Below are 18,050 nucleotides of genomic sequence, written 5' to 3' on the forward strand. Positions count from 1 at the left end.
CAGAGAGTGCCAAAATACATATATAATCAAAAGCCAATAAGAGGAATAAGATTCAGTATATAGGACAAAGTACCACGTAGAGCCATACATATAAGTTCCAACAATTAAGGGAACACATAGTACCTCATATGGAGTTAGCACTAAAGTATAAATATCAAGGGGAGTAAAGCTACTTGCGAAACACGTGTCTGGGTGTACAGCGTGTGCCTGCCCAACTGGTATAGGTATTTATACTTTAGTGCTAACTCCATATGAGGTACTATGTGTTCCCTTAATTGTTGGAACTTATATGTATGGCTCTAAGTGGTACTTTGTCCTATATACTGAATCTTATTCCTCTTATTGGCTTTTGATTATATATGTTTTTTGACACTCTCTGTTTTTATACTTTTATTGCTACCCTTTTGTTGCCGTGTATTTGTGTACTTAATAAAATTATCTGTCTGGCATCCATTCGACTTAGTCTTTTTAGAATATTCAACGTTTCGGTTGTATGATACAATTTATATGTTAAATCCCGTGGTTTGCCCGCATCAGCCGGGTTGTCCGGCGGCCACGCCCCCCCATTTGTGCCGCGTTAAAAATCTGATCACATCTAAAAACCCCCAATAAAATGCGGATCAAAACGGAAAAAATCAGGAAGCGGGAAAGTCGACGAAAATGCGCCATGTGGACCTTTCCTCAAGGGTGATCCAAGGAAGACTAAACCAACATTGGGACTCCACACTCAGCGTCTCAACACATTTCATCTTTCCGTGTGTGCAAAAGATTCATTGGGAGACTACTAGGGGTTAAGTGCATCTTCAGATATTAAGATTAATATTCGTTGTTTTGGAATACTGCCCAAACATGTTCGGCACACAAAATCCCGATCAAATACAAGTAAACTAGTCCACTCAATTGGCCAATGCCTGTAAAAATTTCCATATTTTAATAAAAATAAATAAAGATAATTCCAAAACTTTAGAATTTTTCTATCCGGGCCGGTGTTTCTTTAATATGTCAGAAAGGTTTGGCACTATATATGGTATGATGTGGATATAATGCACTTTATAATGATGGCAGGTACATATCACAGCATTATGTGGGGGTTATTGTATATATTTTTATATTTTTTTAAATTATTTGCCACATTTCGAACTAAAATCTCTAGGGCAACAGGAGTGCTTAATACAACCTTAAAGGAAATCAACCATCAAAATCAAGCAAGGTCACTTACTCATAGATCCAGGCACAGTTACTGTGGTAATCTTCTTATATTTGTTATCCATGGTCTCCTTCCTTCTAAAATCAACTTTTAAAATTATGTTAATGCACCAAAAGTGCGAACCTAGTCTCTCTGTGCTGTAGCTTCATAGGATGTTCCACTGTGCTAAGCATATCTCAACTCCCACTGTGTAAGATTACAGCCGGCAGTGTGATAGGAGAGGTGCTCAGGGACCAAGGGGAAGGGTGAGAGTAGGGTGTAGCAACAGCCTGTTAAACTACAGCTTGTACTTTCATTTGTTCTCATCATAATGTAACGTATGTAATTACTCAATTACAGCACCATGAAATTAATGTTGCTCTATAAATAATAAATAAAAAATGTATAGACTGATTGTTATCAGTCGAAAGAGTTTTCTCAGTTTTCATACTCATGACACAACAACTAAATTAATGGCTGCATTACCACAGCTTAACTTCACTGCTGCACATCCACAGCTTTGCTTCATAAATACACGTAAAGAACTTTGATTCAGTGTTACACACCCACAAATCAGCTTCATTGCTGTAAAAGCATAAGTGTTGCATTTATATTTTTATAAAGTAATTATATTCATTTATATATATTGTGGGAGATTGGTTAGTGATTGCCTTCGCTGGAGTCAAAGGTCACCTGTTTTTCAATACCAGGAAAACAGAAGCAGGTAAGTATAAACTGACTGAAGGTCATGTTTAGTGAAGAAGGTTGCAAGAAAGGAAACAAAAAACATTAACAAAACAAAAATCCTTGCCTGGCACTGACTATACAGAGTACAGCCTTGACCAACAGCTGGAGGGCTTCAGCTTGTGGCTCACACACATACAGGTTCTGTGTAGAGAGATAATTGCCCACATGTCTTTCCTTAAAGGAAACCTACCACTTGAAGTGGTAGGTTTAAGATGCATATACTGAGCACCAGGCGCGCGACCGTGTGACATCACCAGCTCTCCTTCACTTCCTATGTAGGCACGCGCACTGCCACTAAGGATGCCATTATACAGTTTGGAAAACATAGTAGGGGTGCAGTAAGCTTTTAGCGGCTGTGCCAATCCAGAAGAACTAGTTGATCAATGGGTCAGCTTTGGCCAATCCCTTCTCTCCTTGGACCATAGGACATCACTTCCTCTGGCATCAAAATGGACTTATCAGAATAGAATCAGTACATGTGCAAGCATCACTCTCACCTTGTTCCTGTAGGTTTCATCTTGTATACATTTGATGTTATGGCTCCTGCCATCTATACCCGGTTCCGATTTTCCATTCTCGGTCTCATCCCATCATTCAGATTAGAGTAAGTGGTTCAGCAGCTTATATCTAAGTAATAATTTGTGATCAATTAAGATGATTCACTTACACGCATATCGTTATTAGGTACATTACATGGAAAGTGGCCAAATTGTATATTGATGAATGCAAAGTAGCATCAATATTTGTTACGGAGACTTTATCTTTGAGAAACAGCTGTGCATTCAGGCCCATTGCCAGCGCTGTCCCCTGCTGAAACAGATATGATAGATATTCATCCATCAGGTCACATATTTAAAAAAAAAATGGATGCTCAACGTGGATGAAAATAAGATTCCAAGATTGCTTTGGGGCTTTATTAAAGAAGTATTCCGGATTGGTCATGGTGTCATACAGTGAGGGTCTAACACCCAACTACAACTGTAAAGTAGCTCACCGTCTACTGGAAACACAACAATGACACCTCTCATCTAGTCTCCATAGCACCTGTTAAAGATATATTTCTCTACAAGACGCCATTTTGGACCAAGTGAACCAAACGGACGCCATTTTAGTTTTAGCCATGGGGTGCTGTTGACCACTGTCAGCCATATTGTAAAATGTCCATTCATGACATGATTCAGCAATTTTATGTAACCAGTTTGCCAGTTTCTCCTTGACACTTGTGAGATATAGTTGTCCTTCAGCCTGTTTTCTTCCCCTTATCTTGTTTTGGTTAGCAAGAAGATTTTGGAGCCATCTCTGTACATCTTGTAGCTGGGATAATATAAACATTCTGTTTATCTGAGAACAAGGCCTCGGAGAAAGCAGCGCACAATTCATTAACCTTTTGGTACAATGGGGGTCATTTACTAAGGGCCCGATTCACGTTTTCCCGACGTGTTACCCGAATATTTCCGATTTGCGCCGATTTCCCCTGTATTGCCCCGGGATTTTGGCACACTCGATCGGATTGTGGCGCATCGGCGCCGGCATGCACGCGATGGAAATCGGGTGGGGCGTGGCCGAACAAAAACCTGACGGATTCGGAAAAACCGCCGCATTTAAAAAAAGAAATGTGTTGCTTGGGACGCGCTTACCTTCACTTGGTCCGGCCTGGTGTACTCCAGTGTGTTCAGATGCTTTTCAGCGCAGCAGCGCCACCTGGTGGACGGCGGAGGAACTACCTTGATGAATCCCGGCCAGACCCGAATCCAGCTGGATCGCGAATGGACCAGGTAAGTAAATCTGCCCCAATGTCTTAGAGGGGAGGTTGTAGTGCATTTAAACTAAACCTATAGCATTTAAGCACCTTATCTCCTTTACACGTCCCCTATGCTGATCATTCTATGTTTATATATGCGGCTGCGCACTAATAAACTAGAGAGATTCTGCATTTTCTAAGAGACTGGTGTGTCTTAGTTTGTGCTCTCGTCCCGGTACCGGGGAGCCATGAAAGGGTTAATATGAAAGTAACCTTGCAATGGAGGGGTTTGTGCCCCAGATAAAAATCTCTTACACACTCTAGTACACCTAGGACCCTCAGTAATCAGAGATTCGTCCTTAGGCATATTGGGAGTAAGCGTCAGTCCACTAGGAATCTCTCACCATCTTTTTTGTGGTGCATCTTTAACATAGGGCGTGCAACACAATTTAAAAGTTAAATACGGTGCTCAGTCTGAATCAGTTGGACCGTCCGATGGCATGCCCCCTAATTTGTGTTGCATGGAAGCCAGCGCAGTTGCGCCAAAAAAGGGTTATGTGCGCCAAAATCCCAGGGCACCCACTTCTTAAATATACCTGTGGAAGATGTTTTAGCCATGAAGAACATGCACGGTCTGACAAAAGTGCACAGTGCGACCCTTAGTAAATGAACCCATTTAGAAGCCCAAGAGAAGTGAGGGCCCTGCTCACAAGAGCTTACAGTCTATGAGGATAAAGCAGGTGACACAAGAGGTATGTAAGCTTGTATAATGGTCCTCTTTATATTCTTTATAAGGGAACAGAATAAACTAATTTAAAAAATAAAAATGATGATGCTTAAAACCATCCATCAGCCGCCATCTTATACACAAAGTTCAAAGTCAATGGGACTACAGAGGAGCCTGGAGCTTGGTATCTGTAGTTTGCCGGATAACATCTGGAGATGTTTCTGACATGCATGCGGCAAGAGTGAGCAAGAGATTGAATATCCAGGGCAAAGGAGAGGTCAGAGTCCAGCACAACCCCAAGACATCGGGCCTGCTGCCTGGGTGCTATAGTAATCCCACAGACCGAGATGGAGAGGTCAGGGTTGGTTAGTAGATGGTGAAAAGACAAGAAGTTCAGCCTTAGAAAGATTGGGGGACATTTACTAAGGGCCCGAATCGGGTTTACCGGCGGGTTACGTAAATTTTTCCATTTTGCACCGATTTTCCTGTATTGCCTCGGGTTTTTGGTGCACACGATCGGATTGTGGCGCATCGGCCGAACGAAACCCCGACGGATTCGGAAAAAACGCCGCATTTAAAGAAAAAAAAAGTGTCGCAGGACACGCACTTACCTTCACCAAGTATAGGATCGTGCACTCCAGCAGGCCTCAGCGGACTTCAGCGCAGCAGCGACACCTGGTGGACGTCGGAGGAACTGCCTTAGTGAATCGTCGGAAGACCCGAATCCACCGCACACAACGTGACGCTGGATCGCGAATGGACCGGGAAAGTAAATCTGCCGCATTAAGTTTCAAGAAGAGAGACGACATGATGTTAGAAACGGCAGAGACACAATCACTGGTGTGTTGGATTAAGGCAGGGGGATGTTGCATACAGAAGTTTACAGCTGGTTATCATCAGTATAAAGATGATACTGGAAACCAAATCTGCTGATGGTTTGTCCAATGGGGGCAGTATAAAGGGAAATGAAAAAAGGACCTAGAACTGATCCCTGAGGAACCCCAACAGTGCGAGAAAGATCCAGAAAAGGAGACACTGAAATTGTGGTCAAAGAGATAGGAAGGAAACCAAGAGTAGTGTTCTGTAGGCCAATAAAGTGAAGCATCCTGATAAGGGGCTAGTGGTTCACAGTATCAAATGCTGTTGTGAGGTCCAGAAAAAATGAGGAGAGAATAGTCACCTTTGCATTTAGCAGTGAGGAGATCATTGGAGACTTTAGAAAGAGCAGTTTCAGTAGAGCACATAGTACGAAAACCAGATTGTAAGAGATCGAGAAGAGAGTTAGCTGAGAGATAGCAGGTAAGTTGAGAATAGACCAGGCAATCCAAGAGTTTGGAGATGAAAGGGAGGTTAGAAACTGACCTGTAGTTAGTAGCATTGGACGTATCCAAGGAGGTTTTTTTTCAGTAATGGAGTAACAACCACATACTCGAAAGGAGAAGGGACGACACCAGAAGAGAGTGAGTTTTTCAGTGAGGTGAGAAGTGACTGATGGGGAGAGGGACTGTACGTAATATGAAACACTGATGCAGGTAGTGGGGCAAGCGGAGGAAAGGAGCCTGGACACTTCTTCCTCTGTAACTGGCTCAAAGGAAGAGAGTAAACAGGGTAAGGTACCGGAGGGCTGGGGACTATTTCATGGCGATTGCAATCAATTTTATCTTTAAAGAAGGTGGCCAGATCTCTTTGGTGTTAGTAATGAGTGAAGAGTATTGAAGAGCCTTTTGGAATTGTTAGACAGAGAGGATATTAGATATGTGAAATAGTCCTGTTTAGCAAGGTGAAGGGTTCTGAGCATAAATTTGAAGAGTATACAGTCTGGATGAACAGATCCTAGTTAGTGATGAGCGAGTATACTCGTCCGAGCTTGATGCTCGGTCGAGTATTAGCATACTCGGACCGGCTCGTTGCTCGGACGAGTATTTGCCCTGCTCGATAACGAGCATTTAATTTTAAAAAAAAAGTGAAGAACAGTAAAAAGATACAATTAAAACATTTAATTTAATTGTTTAATTAAAGAAAACAATGAAAGAACACAGTGCAGAACAGATTGCAGATGTTCGGGAACATCTGCAATCTGTTCCGGAGACACGCGTGCAGAACGGTGTTCTCCGCAATAGTATTTGAAGAACAATATGTGTGAAGAACACATTACAGATGTTTGGAAACATCTGCAAGTTGTTCTTCACACATATTGTTCTTCAAATACTATTGCGGAGAACACCGTTCTGCACGCGTGTCTCCGGAACAGATCGCAGATGTTCCCGAACACCGGCAATCTGTTCTGCACTGTGTTCTTTCACTGTGCTCGTTAAGTTTATAATTTTACTGAAAAATGCTCGGGTCTCCCATTGATTTCAATGGGGCTTGTTACTCGAAACGAGCACTCGAGCATCTGGAAATGTTCGGCTCGAGTAACGAGCACCCGAGCATTTTAGTGCTCGCTCATCTCTAATCCTAGTTTATTGCACACAGAGAGGGCATTACAGAGGGCACATGGGTGGAAGGGAAAGAGAAGAGGGGATGTACTAAATCTTCATAAGATTTCTGTGTGAAGTGTTAAAATCAGCAGAAGGTGGGTTTAAGGAGGGTGGCAAGAGGATGCAGGAAGACGGACAGGACAGAGAGCCCTAAGCTGAGCCCCCCCAAGCTGTCACCTACCTACTTACTGGCACCACCCTAAGTCATAGTGCAGGCACAAAACAAGACTAACAAACAAACAACACAGAAGAATCACAAGCGGTCTGGGTCACAACAAGGTAGCTGGTACAGTACGGAATAGGAGTCAATAGGGATAGTCGAGGGTACAATAGCCAAGGTCAAAACAAGAATAAACGATCGAGCGACAATAGCAAAAGCACACATGGAAAAACAGAGCTGAGGTAAACCTATAACCAGCAAGGTCAGATGGAACTGAGCAATAATATAAAGGATCTCCCGGACATACCTCCCACTGCAGATCTGTCCATCTCACCAGTAACTTTGCTGGACAGGACTAATCTAGAGGGACCCTGGTGTGGCGGAATAAACAAAAAGGCTAAACCACAGTTCACAAACGGGAGACACCAACAGACATCAATGTCTCCTTAGCCACAATCTGTGGACAGAGGACGATGCTGGCACAGATATTACAGTGGGCCTGGGTTAGCGGATATGTCCCTGGAGCAAGCGGGAGCAGACAGAAGTGAGATAAAAAATGCTTCTGATTTATACAAAGTTATTTCTTGTTTCACAACAGAAGACTGTGATAAGTTGGTTACATAACGTACAGAGCGTGTGAGTGGTGTGCAAAGGTGAGTGAAGAAGTGAGGTATTGATGTGTATAGTAGGTACTGGGGGAATAGATGGACGGTAGGCAAACAAAACAACCAGAGCAAACATTCGAGAGAAAACAGAAAATATTTTTATACAAAGATAATTGTGAGTTTTTCTTACCTGTCTCCTGCTCTGTCTACCTGCAATAAACCTCAATGTGTAACTGCAGCATACTTGTCAGAATATTATACTTCAATTACCGTATATACTCGTGTATAAGCCGAGTTTTTCAGCACAAAAAATGTGCTGAAAAACGTCCCCTCGGCTTATACACGAGTCATACAGTCATAAAAAATCTTTAAAAAATAATAAACTTATATACTCACCCTTCGGTGGCCCCGACCTGCAGCGCTGCTCCCCCAATGTCCGCGCGGGTCCTCTTCTGGCTTCGGCGCCCGTCTTCTGTCTTCACTAACTTCGTGCCGGGCGCCGCCACTGTTCTCCCCTGGACGTGCCGCTGCTGACATCATACTAGGCGCCGCCTGGAGGAAAAACATGGCGGCGCCCGGCACGAAGTTAGTGAAGACAGAAAATGGGCGCCGAAGCCAGAAGAGGACCCGCGCGGACATCGGGGGAGCAGTGCTGCAGGTCGGGGCCACCGGAGGGTGAGTATATAAGTTTATTATTTTCTTTTAATGCTGGGCTGGCTGTATATTACTGGGGGCAGTGCTGTATACTACTGGGGGCAGTGCTATATACTACTGGGGGCAGTGCTGTATACTACTGGGGGCAGGCTGTATACTACTGGGGGCAGTGCTGTATACTACTGGGGACTGGCTGTATACTACTAGGGGCAGGCTGTATACTACTGGGGGCAAGCTGTATACTACTGGGGGCAGGCTGTATACTACTGGGGGCTGCTGTATACTACTGGGGGCAGGCTGTATACATACTGGGGGGGTCTATGACTAATGCATTTCCCACCCTCGGCTTATACTCAAGTCAATAGGTTTTCCCAGTTTTTGATGGTAGAATTAGGGGTCTCGGCTTATACTCGGGCCGGCTTATACTCGAGTATATACGGTAATCTAGGAGACTTAACTCACCAACTCAAGGACAGAGATGAAGATCAGTGAGGGCAGAAAAGGGTCAAATGTTAGAGAAAGAAACAGGCACATGCAGGGCTCATTCTCGCCTTTTTTGCTGCCTAAGGCGAAACTTGAAAACGTGTTTGTGTTATTAAAGAAACGCACACGATGAATTTCATAGTGGGTGATTGGCAATCTGAAACTTAGTCCACCAACTATTCCTACATATATGGGTAAGCGCTAGAATTTATATAGTTTTAATACAACAGAGCCAGTGTTATTAACCACTTCAATAGAAGATGAAAGTAAAAAATCTAAATTTTATTGATATACACTAAAACACACTTAAAATTGTGTGTGTATTAAAGTGTGTTTTAGTGTATATCAATAAAATTTGTATTTTTTACTTTCATCTTCTATTGAAGTGGTTAATAACACTGGCTCTTTTGTATTAAAACAGGGGAATTGGCAATCATTCCCCATCAGGGTTCAATCATCTGCAGCCTAAGGCGAGATTCTCATCAGTTGCGGCCCTGGGTACATGCAATAAAAAGATAAATAACAGATATATACAATTGCATCTGAGGAAATGTCACTCATGAGAATATAAACTCACTGTACTCTACTGGCATATAGTGGCGCAGCAGTGATCCTGCTACCATATTGCCAGTGTACCCCGCATGTAGAAGGGGGCTCGTCGGCGGTGACGAGCCTATGATCGTGGATATAAGGGGGGCTACAACGGCGCGCACCATGGCCACCACTATGCCAGCATGCACACTGCACGGACCTGTGTTTACTGTACCCTAGAATACAGTGCCAAATTTTATAGACACCCGATGATTACCTGGCAATAAAGAAACGCATTGGTTCCTAGGGTCCATAGTGATAGGATAGCTGAAGCTACGATAGCTGTAGTTAGCACAGACCGCCAAGTTATCACTCAGCCACCGAGAGAAAATTGTGTACCGTATTTTTCGGACTATAAGGCGCACCGGATTTTAAGGCACTCCTTCAATAAATACAATAAATACCTGCTAAAACATCTAGGTTCATATATAAGGCGCACCGGATTATAAGGCGCACCTAATTATAAGGATGTATGACCAGAAGGTGGCAGACCTGTGCACAGCTCAAGGCAGCTGTTGTCTGTATGTACGGTTCATATGTAAGGCGCACTGGGCTTTAAGCCGCACCTTTGATTTCTGAGAAAATCTAAGGATTTTTTGTGCGTCTTATAGTCCGAAAAATACGGTAATTGTCTGAGGGCAACAACCAGCCACTTAGAAAGAAGTGTGATATAGATTGAATAGAATAGTTCGGTAGCATAGCGATAACTACTCAGCTACACTGTTTAATCACAGACCTTACAAACACCATTCAGTCATCTAGCCAGTACACTGCTTAATCACTCAGTAGGCATGTGATCAACCATATTCACATCTCTACTGTGAATTTTATTACCTTTGTTTTGTATCAACACTATTGTTGTCTAGTATCAACACTACTGTGCTGTAAGTATCAATTACATGTTCTTGCACTCACTAAAGGCAACAATGAAACTAAGTAATTAACAAAACAATGGGAGTCTGTAATCACAGTCCTGTCTAGTATTTTACCTAAGAGAAATAAAAGCTATGTTTTAATTTCTAATAAAATACTTCCACTTACAGTGAACCTAAGACAAACTAAGGAGCTAGTATTAAATACACAGAGATTAAATTCTGTGAAAATCACTGGACTGCCTGTTATTCCTATGCGGCTCTGAGGATTATGTTCTCTATATTTAAGAGGCTCGAAAACTGAAACAAATACAATGCAAAAAACATGGAAGAAGATGCTGCCCCCCAGGTTTTATATCATCGGGACCCTGGTTGTCTTCATAGTCTTTCTGACAGGATTGCGGTAAGTCATATTTGCTTTGTTCTATTTTTGATTAAGACTTTATTATTTATTTATGTATGTATTATGTGAAAAAAATGAAATATTTAATTTACAACTAAATTCCATTTAACTAATTTTTGCAGTTGTTTAATTGCTTTTATATTATATTATATCGCAGTGTGAAAAATTAATGCATTTCAACAATTTCAATGATTTCAACCTGAGATTATAATGAATTAGTTGACATGTTACCTTTAAGGGGGTCGTCACACGTTGCAGTTAACACTGCATCACAATACGTTTTGAGACAGTTTCAGGTGTAGTTTTATTAATTTAATAGGTAAAAGAATGGGTGAATTTAATTTTAAAGGAGAAACCTGGTTTTAAAGGTAAAACCACCCCAAAACTGATTGTGATATTGTTCATTCACTGTGGGTACAGACAGTATTCAGACGCCTTTAAATTTTTTTTACTCTTTGTTTCATTGCAGCCAATTGGTAGGATCAAAAAATGTGTCATAGTCTATGGGAATAGTCCCTTGGGACTAAAGTCTTGTGGACTCCCTGGACCACCACGGGGGATAAAGATGCCAGCCGCAAACCGGGAGCGGAGTCTAAGTGGACTCCTGGTCTTCTTCAGAGAAATGCTCAGGAAGGCTTTCACTTCAGCAGAATGACCTGAAGATCCAGCAGGGGATGCTGGGAGTCGCCAGGCTATATAGCAGAGCCGGGAATGCCAGCGCCAATAAGGAGGACGCCGGCCCTTTAAATTCTTAGAGAGTAGGCGCGCGCGCCCTAGCAGCGGAAGCGCGCGGCCTAGACAGGAGACGGACCTGCGGCCTGGACGGGACCGCGATGGAGCCATCAGGAGCGGGGACAGGTAAGCACTGACCTGGGGGGAGTGGGGCAGCGGCAACGGAGCACGGGTGCATCCGCAATCCGCGGGGACACCCATGACAGGACCGGACCGGAGACCTGGCAGCACAGCGGGAGACGGGTGCCCCCGCATTCCGAGACAACTTTCGTGACAAAAAGTTATTATTTTTGCTCATTAATGTACACAGAAAAAAACTGAAATGTCGATATTTTTGCTAATTTATTAAACAAGAAAAACTAAAATATCCAATGGTCATAAGTAGAGATGAGCGAACATACTCGTCCGAGCTTGATGCTCGTTCGAGCATTAGCGTACTCGAAACAGCTCGTTGCTCGGACGAATACTTCGCCTGCTCGAGAAAATGGCAGCTCCCGCCGTTTTGCTTTTTGGCGGCCAGAAACAGAGCCAATCACAAGCCAGGAGACTCTGCACTCCACCCAGCATGACGTGGTACCCTTACACGTCGATAGCAGTGGTTGGCTGGCCAGATCAGGTGACCCTGGGATAGACTAGCCGCTGCCCGCGCTGCTCGGATCATTCTGTGTCTGGATGCCGCTAGGGAGAGAGCTGCTGCTGGTCAGGGAAAGCGTTAGGGTGTTCTATTAGCTTACTGTTAGGCAGGAGTGATTCTCCAAGAACCCAACAGCCCTTCTTAGGGCTACAATAACGTTATACTTTTTTTTTTTTTGTTTGCTTGTGGCTGGGCTTGCTGGCACTAGTAGTGCAGCTAGTACCATATTGTGAGGAATTTGCAGGGGGACTTGCTACCGTTGTGTTTAGCTCTTAGTGACACACATATCCACCTCAAACACCAAAGTGGGAAAATTTATTAGGGGTTTGATTTCAATTAGGCACAGTCTGCCAGTTTCTTTTTATTTTACGTTTATTTTTTCATAACTCAGCGTCATCTCATCAGTGTGCTTTCATACTTGGCTAGAAAATAGCCAAAGGAGAATCCAAACGGCTTACTTACGCCTACAATAGCGTTATATGTATTTTATTTCTGGTTGATCTGCTGGTGGCTGTCCTTGCTGCAGTGCATATACTAGCCAATTGTGAGGAATTTGGAGTGAGACTTGCGACCGCTGTGTTTAGCGCTTAGTGACGCACATATCCATCGCAAAGACCGAAGTGGGAAAATTTATTAGGGGTTGGATTTCAATTAGGCACAGTCTGCCATTTCCTTTTTATTTTACGTTTATTTTTTCATAACTCAGCGTCATCTCATCAGTGTGCTTTCATACTTGGCTAGAAAATAGCCAAAGGAGAATCCAAACGGCTTACTTACGCCTACAATAGCGTTATATATATTTTATTTCTGGTTGATCTGCTGGTGGCTGTCCTTGCTGCAGTGCATATACTAGCCAATTGTGAGGAATTTGGAGTGAGACTTGCGACCGCTGTGTTTAGCGCTTAGTGACGCACATATCCATCGCAAAGACCGAAGTGAGAAAATTTATTAGGGGTTGGATTTCAATTAGGCACAGTCTGCCATTTCCTTTTTATTTTACGTTTATTTTTTCATAACTCAGCGTCATCTCATCTGGCATAGCAGTGTGCTTTCATAGTTGGCTAGAAAATAGCCATAGGAGAATCCAAACGGCTTACTTACGCCTACAATAGCATTATATATTTTATTTCTGGTTGATCTGCTGGTGGCTGTACTTGCTGCAGTGCATCTACTACCATATTGTGAGGAATTTGCAGTGAGACTTGCGACCGTTGTGTTTAGCGCTTAGTGACGCACATATCCATCGCAAAGACCGAAGTGGGGCAATTTATTAGGGGTTGGATTTCAATTAGGCACAGTCTGCCATTTACTTTTTATTTTACGTTTATTTTTTGATAACTCAGCGTCATCTCATCTGGCATAGCAGTGTGCTTTCATAGTTGGCTAGAAAATAGCCATAGCAATAGGATAGCATCGTTTGGTTTTAAAAACTAAAAAACACAAAAAAAAAACAAAAAAAAAAAACACAAAAAAAAAGTAAAAAAAAAAAATTAAAGTTATAACTTTCATTTTCAAAATGTTTAACCCGAGGGCTAGGGGTAGAGGACGAGGGCGGGGACGTGGGCGTCCAACTACTGCAGGGGTCAGAGGCCGTGGTCCTGGGCGGGGTGAGACACCACCTGCTGATGAGGGAGCAGGGGAACGCCGCAGAGCTACACTCCCTAGGTTCATGTCTGAAGTTACTGGGGTAACTCGTGGTAGAGCACTGTTGAGGCCAGAACAGTGCGAACAGGTGATGTCGTGGATTGCCGACAATGCTTCGAGCAATTTGTCCACCAGTCAGTCTTCCACGCAGTCCACCCATGTCACCGAAATCGGCACTCCTCCAGCTCCTGCACCTCAGCCTCCTCCCCCCCAGTCTGCCCCCTCCCAGGAAAATTTGGCATTTGAACCGGCATACTCTGAGGAACTGTTTTCTGGACCCTTCCCACAGTCACAAACCACTTGTCTGGTTGCTGCTGAGCAATTTTCCGATGCCCAGGTTTTCCACCAGTCGCAGTCTGTGGGTGATGATGACCTTCTTGACGTAGTGGAAGAAGTGTGTAAAGAGGTGTCCGACGATGAGGAGACACAGTTGTCAGACAGTGGTGAAGTTGTTGTCAGGGCAGGAAGTCCGAGGGGGGAGCAGACTGAGGGATCGGAGGATGATGAGGTGACAGACCCAAGCTGGGTTGAGAGGCCGGGTGAACACAGTGCTTCTGAGACGGAGGAGAGTCCTATAGCAGAACAGGTTGGAAGAGGCAGTGGTGGGGCCAGACGGAGAGGCAGGGCCAGAGCAGGTGCATCAGCGCCAAATGTGTCACGTAGTGAAGCTCCCGTGGCAAGGGCTAGATTTTCAGAAGTCTGGAGGTTCTTTAAGGAAACACCGGATGACCGACGGACTGTGGTGTGCAACCTTTGCCAAACCAGCATCAGCAGGGGTTCCACCACTACTAGCTTAACTACCACCAGTATGCGCAGGCATATGAATGCTAAACACCCGAATCAGTGGCACCAAGCCCGTTCACCTCCGGCCGTGCACACCACTGCTCCTTCCCCTGTGTCAGCTGATAGTCAGCCCCCTGCCTAGGACCCTGGCACAAAAACCCCATCGTCGCCTCCACGATCCTCCACAGCATCCACCAGCGTTCAGCTCTCCATACCCCAGACGCTGGAGTGGAAAAGAAAATATAGTGCAACCGCACGCCCAAGCCCTTAATGTCCACATCTCCAGATTGCTTAGCCTGGAGGTGCTGCCCTATAGGCTAGTAGAGACCGAGGCCTTTCGCAACCTCATGGCGGCGGCCGCCCCTCGGTATTCGGTCCCCAGCCGCCACTACTTTTCCCGATGTGCCGTCCCAGCCCTGCACCAGCACGTGTCAGACAACATCATCCGTGCCCTGACCAACGCCGTTTCTGACAAGGTCCTCCTGACCACGGACACGTGGACAAGTGCTGCCGGGCAGGGCCACTATATATCGATGACGGCACATTGGGTTAACTTGGTGCAGGCTGGAACCGAGTCTGACCCTGGGGCTGGTCATATACTGCCGACGCCGAGGATTGCGGGGCCTACCTCGGTCCAGGTCTCAAAGGCCTACTATGCCTCCTCCTCCTCCCACCCCTCCTCCACCTCCTCCTCCGAACTACCATCCGTGGGCATGGCACCATCAGTCGCTAGCTCTAGGCACAGCAGCAGTGCCGTCGCTAAGCGACAGCAGGCGGTGCTCAAACTGCTGAGCCTAGGCGATAAAAGGCACACCGCCCAAGAACTATTACAGGGCATCACGGCGCAGACTGATCTGTGGCTGGCACCGCTGAACCTGAAGCCAGGCATGGTTGTGTGTGACAACGGCCGTAACCTGGTGGCGGCTCTGCAACTCGGCAGACTGACACATGTGCCATGCCTGGCACATGTGTTAAATCTGATAGTTCAGCGTTTCCTCAAGACATACCCCAATCTGTCAGATTTGCTCACGAAGGTGCGCCGCATCTGTGCGCATTTCAGGAAGTCCAGCACAGATGCTGCCACTCTCAGGGCAGCGCAGCGCCGCCTCCAACTGCCCGCTCACCGACTGTTGTGCGACGTGCCCACGAGGTGGAATTCAACATTAACTTAACCATGTTATCCAGAGTTTACCAGCAGCGCCGAGCGATTGTAGACTGCCAGATGTCAACTTCCACCAGAACTGGTAGTCAGGTCAGTCAGCTTCCTCAAGTCTACAATGAGGAGTGGACGTGGATGTCTGATATCTGTTAGGTGCTGAGTAACTTTGAGGAGTCAACACAGATGGTCAGTGGCGATGCCGCCATCATCAGCCTCACCATCCCGCTGCTTGGCCTGTTGAAAAACTCTCTGATCAGCATGAAGTCGGAAGCTTTGCGCTCGTCACAAGAGACGGGGGAAGAAGATTCCCTTGTTGATAGCCAAAGCACCCTCAGGTCTGTTTCTCAGCGCATATCGGAGGAGGTGGAGGAGGATGAGGAGGAAGAGGAGGAGAATGTTGGCGAGACACAAGAGGGGAGCATTGCTCAGACCTTCACTGTTCAGCGTGTATGGGCAGAAGAAGAGGAGTTGGAGGAGTTGGAGGAGGAGGAAATGGGCAGTCAGGCCAGTGAGGGGAGTGAATTCTTGCGCGTTGGGACTCTGGCGCATATGGCAGATTTCATGCTAGGCTGCCTATCCCGTGACCCTCGCGTTCAAAGAATTTATTCCAGCACCGATTACTGGGTATTCACTCTCCTGGACCCACGGTACAAGCAAAATCTTTCCACTCTCATCCCTGGAGAGGAAAGGAGTGTGAGAATGCATGAATACCAGCAGGCCCTGGTGCACAAGCTGAAACAGTATTTCCCTTCTGACAGCGCTAGCGGCAGAGTGCGTAGTTCTGCGGGACAAGTAGCGAGGGAGAGTAGGCGAGCAGGCAGCTTGTCCAGCACTGGCAAGGGTACGTTTTACAAGGCTTTTGCCAGCTTTATGTCACCCCAGCAAGACACTGTCACCTGTCCCCAGTCTCGGCAGAGTAGGGCTGATCTTTACAGAAAGATGGTGAGGGAGTACGTAGCTGACCATACCATCGTCCTAAATGATCACACAGCTCCCTACAACTACTGGGTTTCAAAGCTGGACATGTGGCACGAACTGGCACTGTACGCCTTGGAGGTTCTTGCCTGCCCTGCCGCTAGCGTCTTGTCCGAGCGGGTTTTCAGTGCAGCTGGTGGCATCATCACCGATAAGCGTACACGCCTGTCGACTGACAGCGCTGACAGGCTGACGCTTATTAAGATGAATAAAGCCTGGATTTCTCATAATTTCCAATCTCCACCAGGTGAAGGAAGCTCAACCTGAATAATTTATGCACTCCTCCTCCTCCTCATTTTCCTCCTTCTCCTCCTCTTTGTACAGTAAAGCAGAGGAAACTGGCGATTTTTGACAGGGCCCACTGGCTCTAGCTATAGTACTTTATGCATTTAATTTTTCTGGAGGGCCACCTACCCGGTCCTCTGTTTTAAACAATTTTTGGGAGTGCCACATACAGGCACTCAATCTATTCAATTTTTCTGGAGGGCCACCTACCTGCTCCTCTGGTTTGAAAACTTTTTTGGACTGCCACATACAGGCACTCAATCTATTCCATTTTTCTGGAGGGCCACCTACCTGCTCCTCTGGTTTGAAAACTTCTTTGGACTGCCACATACAGGCACTCAATCTATTTCATTTTACTGGAGGGCCACCTACCTGCTCCTCTGGTTTGAAAACTTTTTTGGACTGCCACATACAGGCACTCAATCTATTCCATTTTTCTGGAGGGCCACCTACCTGCTCCTCTGGTTTGAAAACTTTTTTGGACTGCCACATACAGGCACTCAATCTATTTCATTTTTCTGGAGGGCCACCTACCTGCTCCTCCGGTTTGAAAACTTTTTTGGACTGCCACATACAGGCACTCAATCTACCTGCTCCTCTGGTTTGAAAACTTTTTTGGACTGCCACATACAGGCACTCAATCTATTCCCTTTTTCTGGAGGGCCACCTACCTGCTCCTCTGGTTTGAAAACTTTTTTGGACTGCCACATACAGGCACTCAATCTATTTCATTTTTCTGGAGGGCCACCTACCTGCTCCTCTGGTTTGAAAACTTTTTTGGACTGCCACATACAGGCACTCAATCTATTCCATTTTTCTGGAGGGCCACCTACCTGCTCCTCTGGTTTGAAAACTTTTTTGGACTGCCACATACAGGCACTCAATCTATTCCATTTTTCTGGAGGGCCACCTACCTGCTCCTCTGGTTTGAAAACTTTTTTGGACTGCCACATACAGGCACTCAATCAATTTCATTTTTCTGGAGGGCCACCTACCTGCTCCTCTGGTTTGAAAACTTTTTTGGACTGCCACATACAGGCACTCAATCTATTCCATTTTTCTGGAGGGCCACCTACCTGCTCCTCTGGTTTGAAAACTTTTTTGGACTGCCACATACAGGCACTATCCAAATTAAATTGTCTCCATAGCAGCCTCCACACGTTGTCTCCATTGCTACCTCCAAAAGTCG

Source organism: Engystomops pustulosus, chromosome 10 (genome assembly GCF_040894005.1).
Source record: "Engystomops pustulosus chromosome 10, aEngPut4.maternal, whole genome shotgun sequence".
Classification (NCBI taxonomy): Eukaryota; Metazoa; Chordata; class Amphibia; order Anura; family Leptodactylidae; genus Engystomops; species Engystomops pustulosus.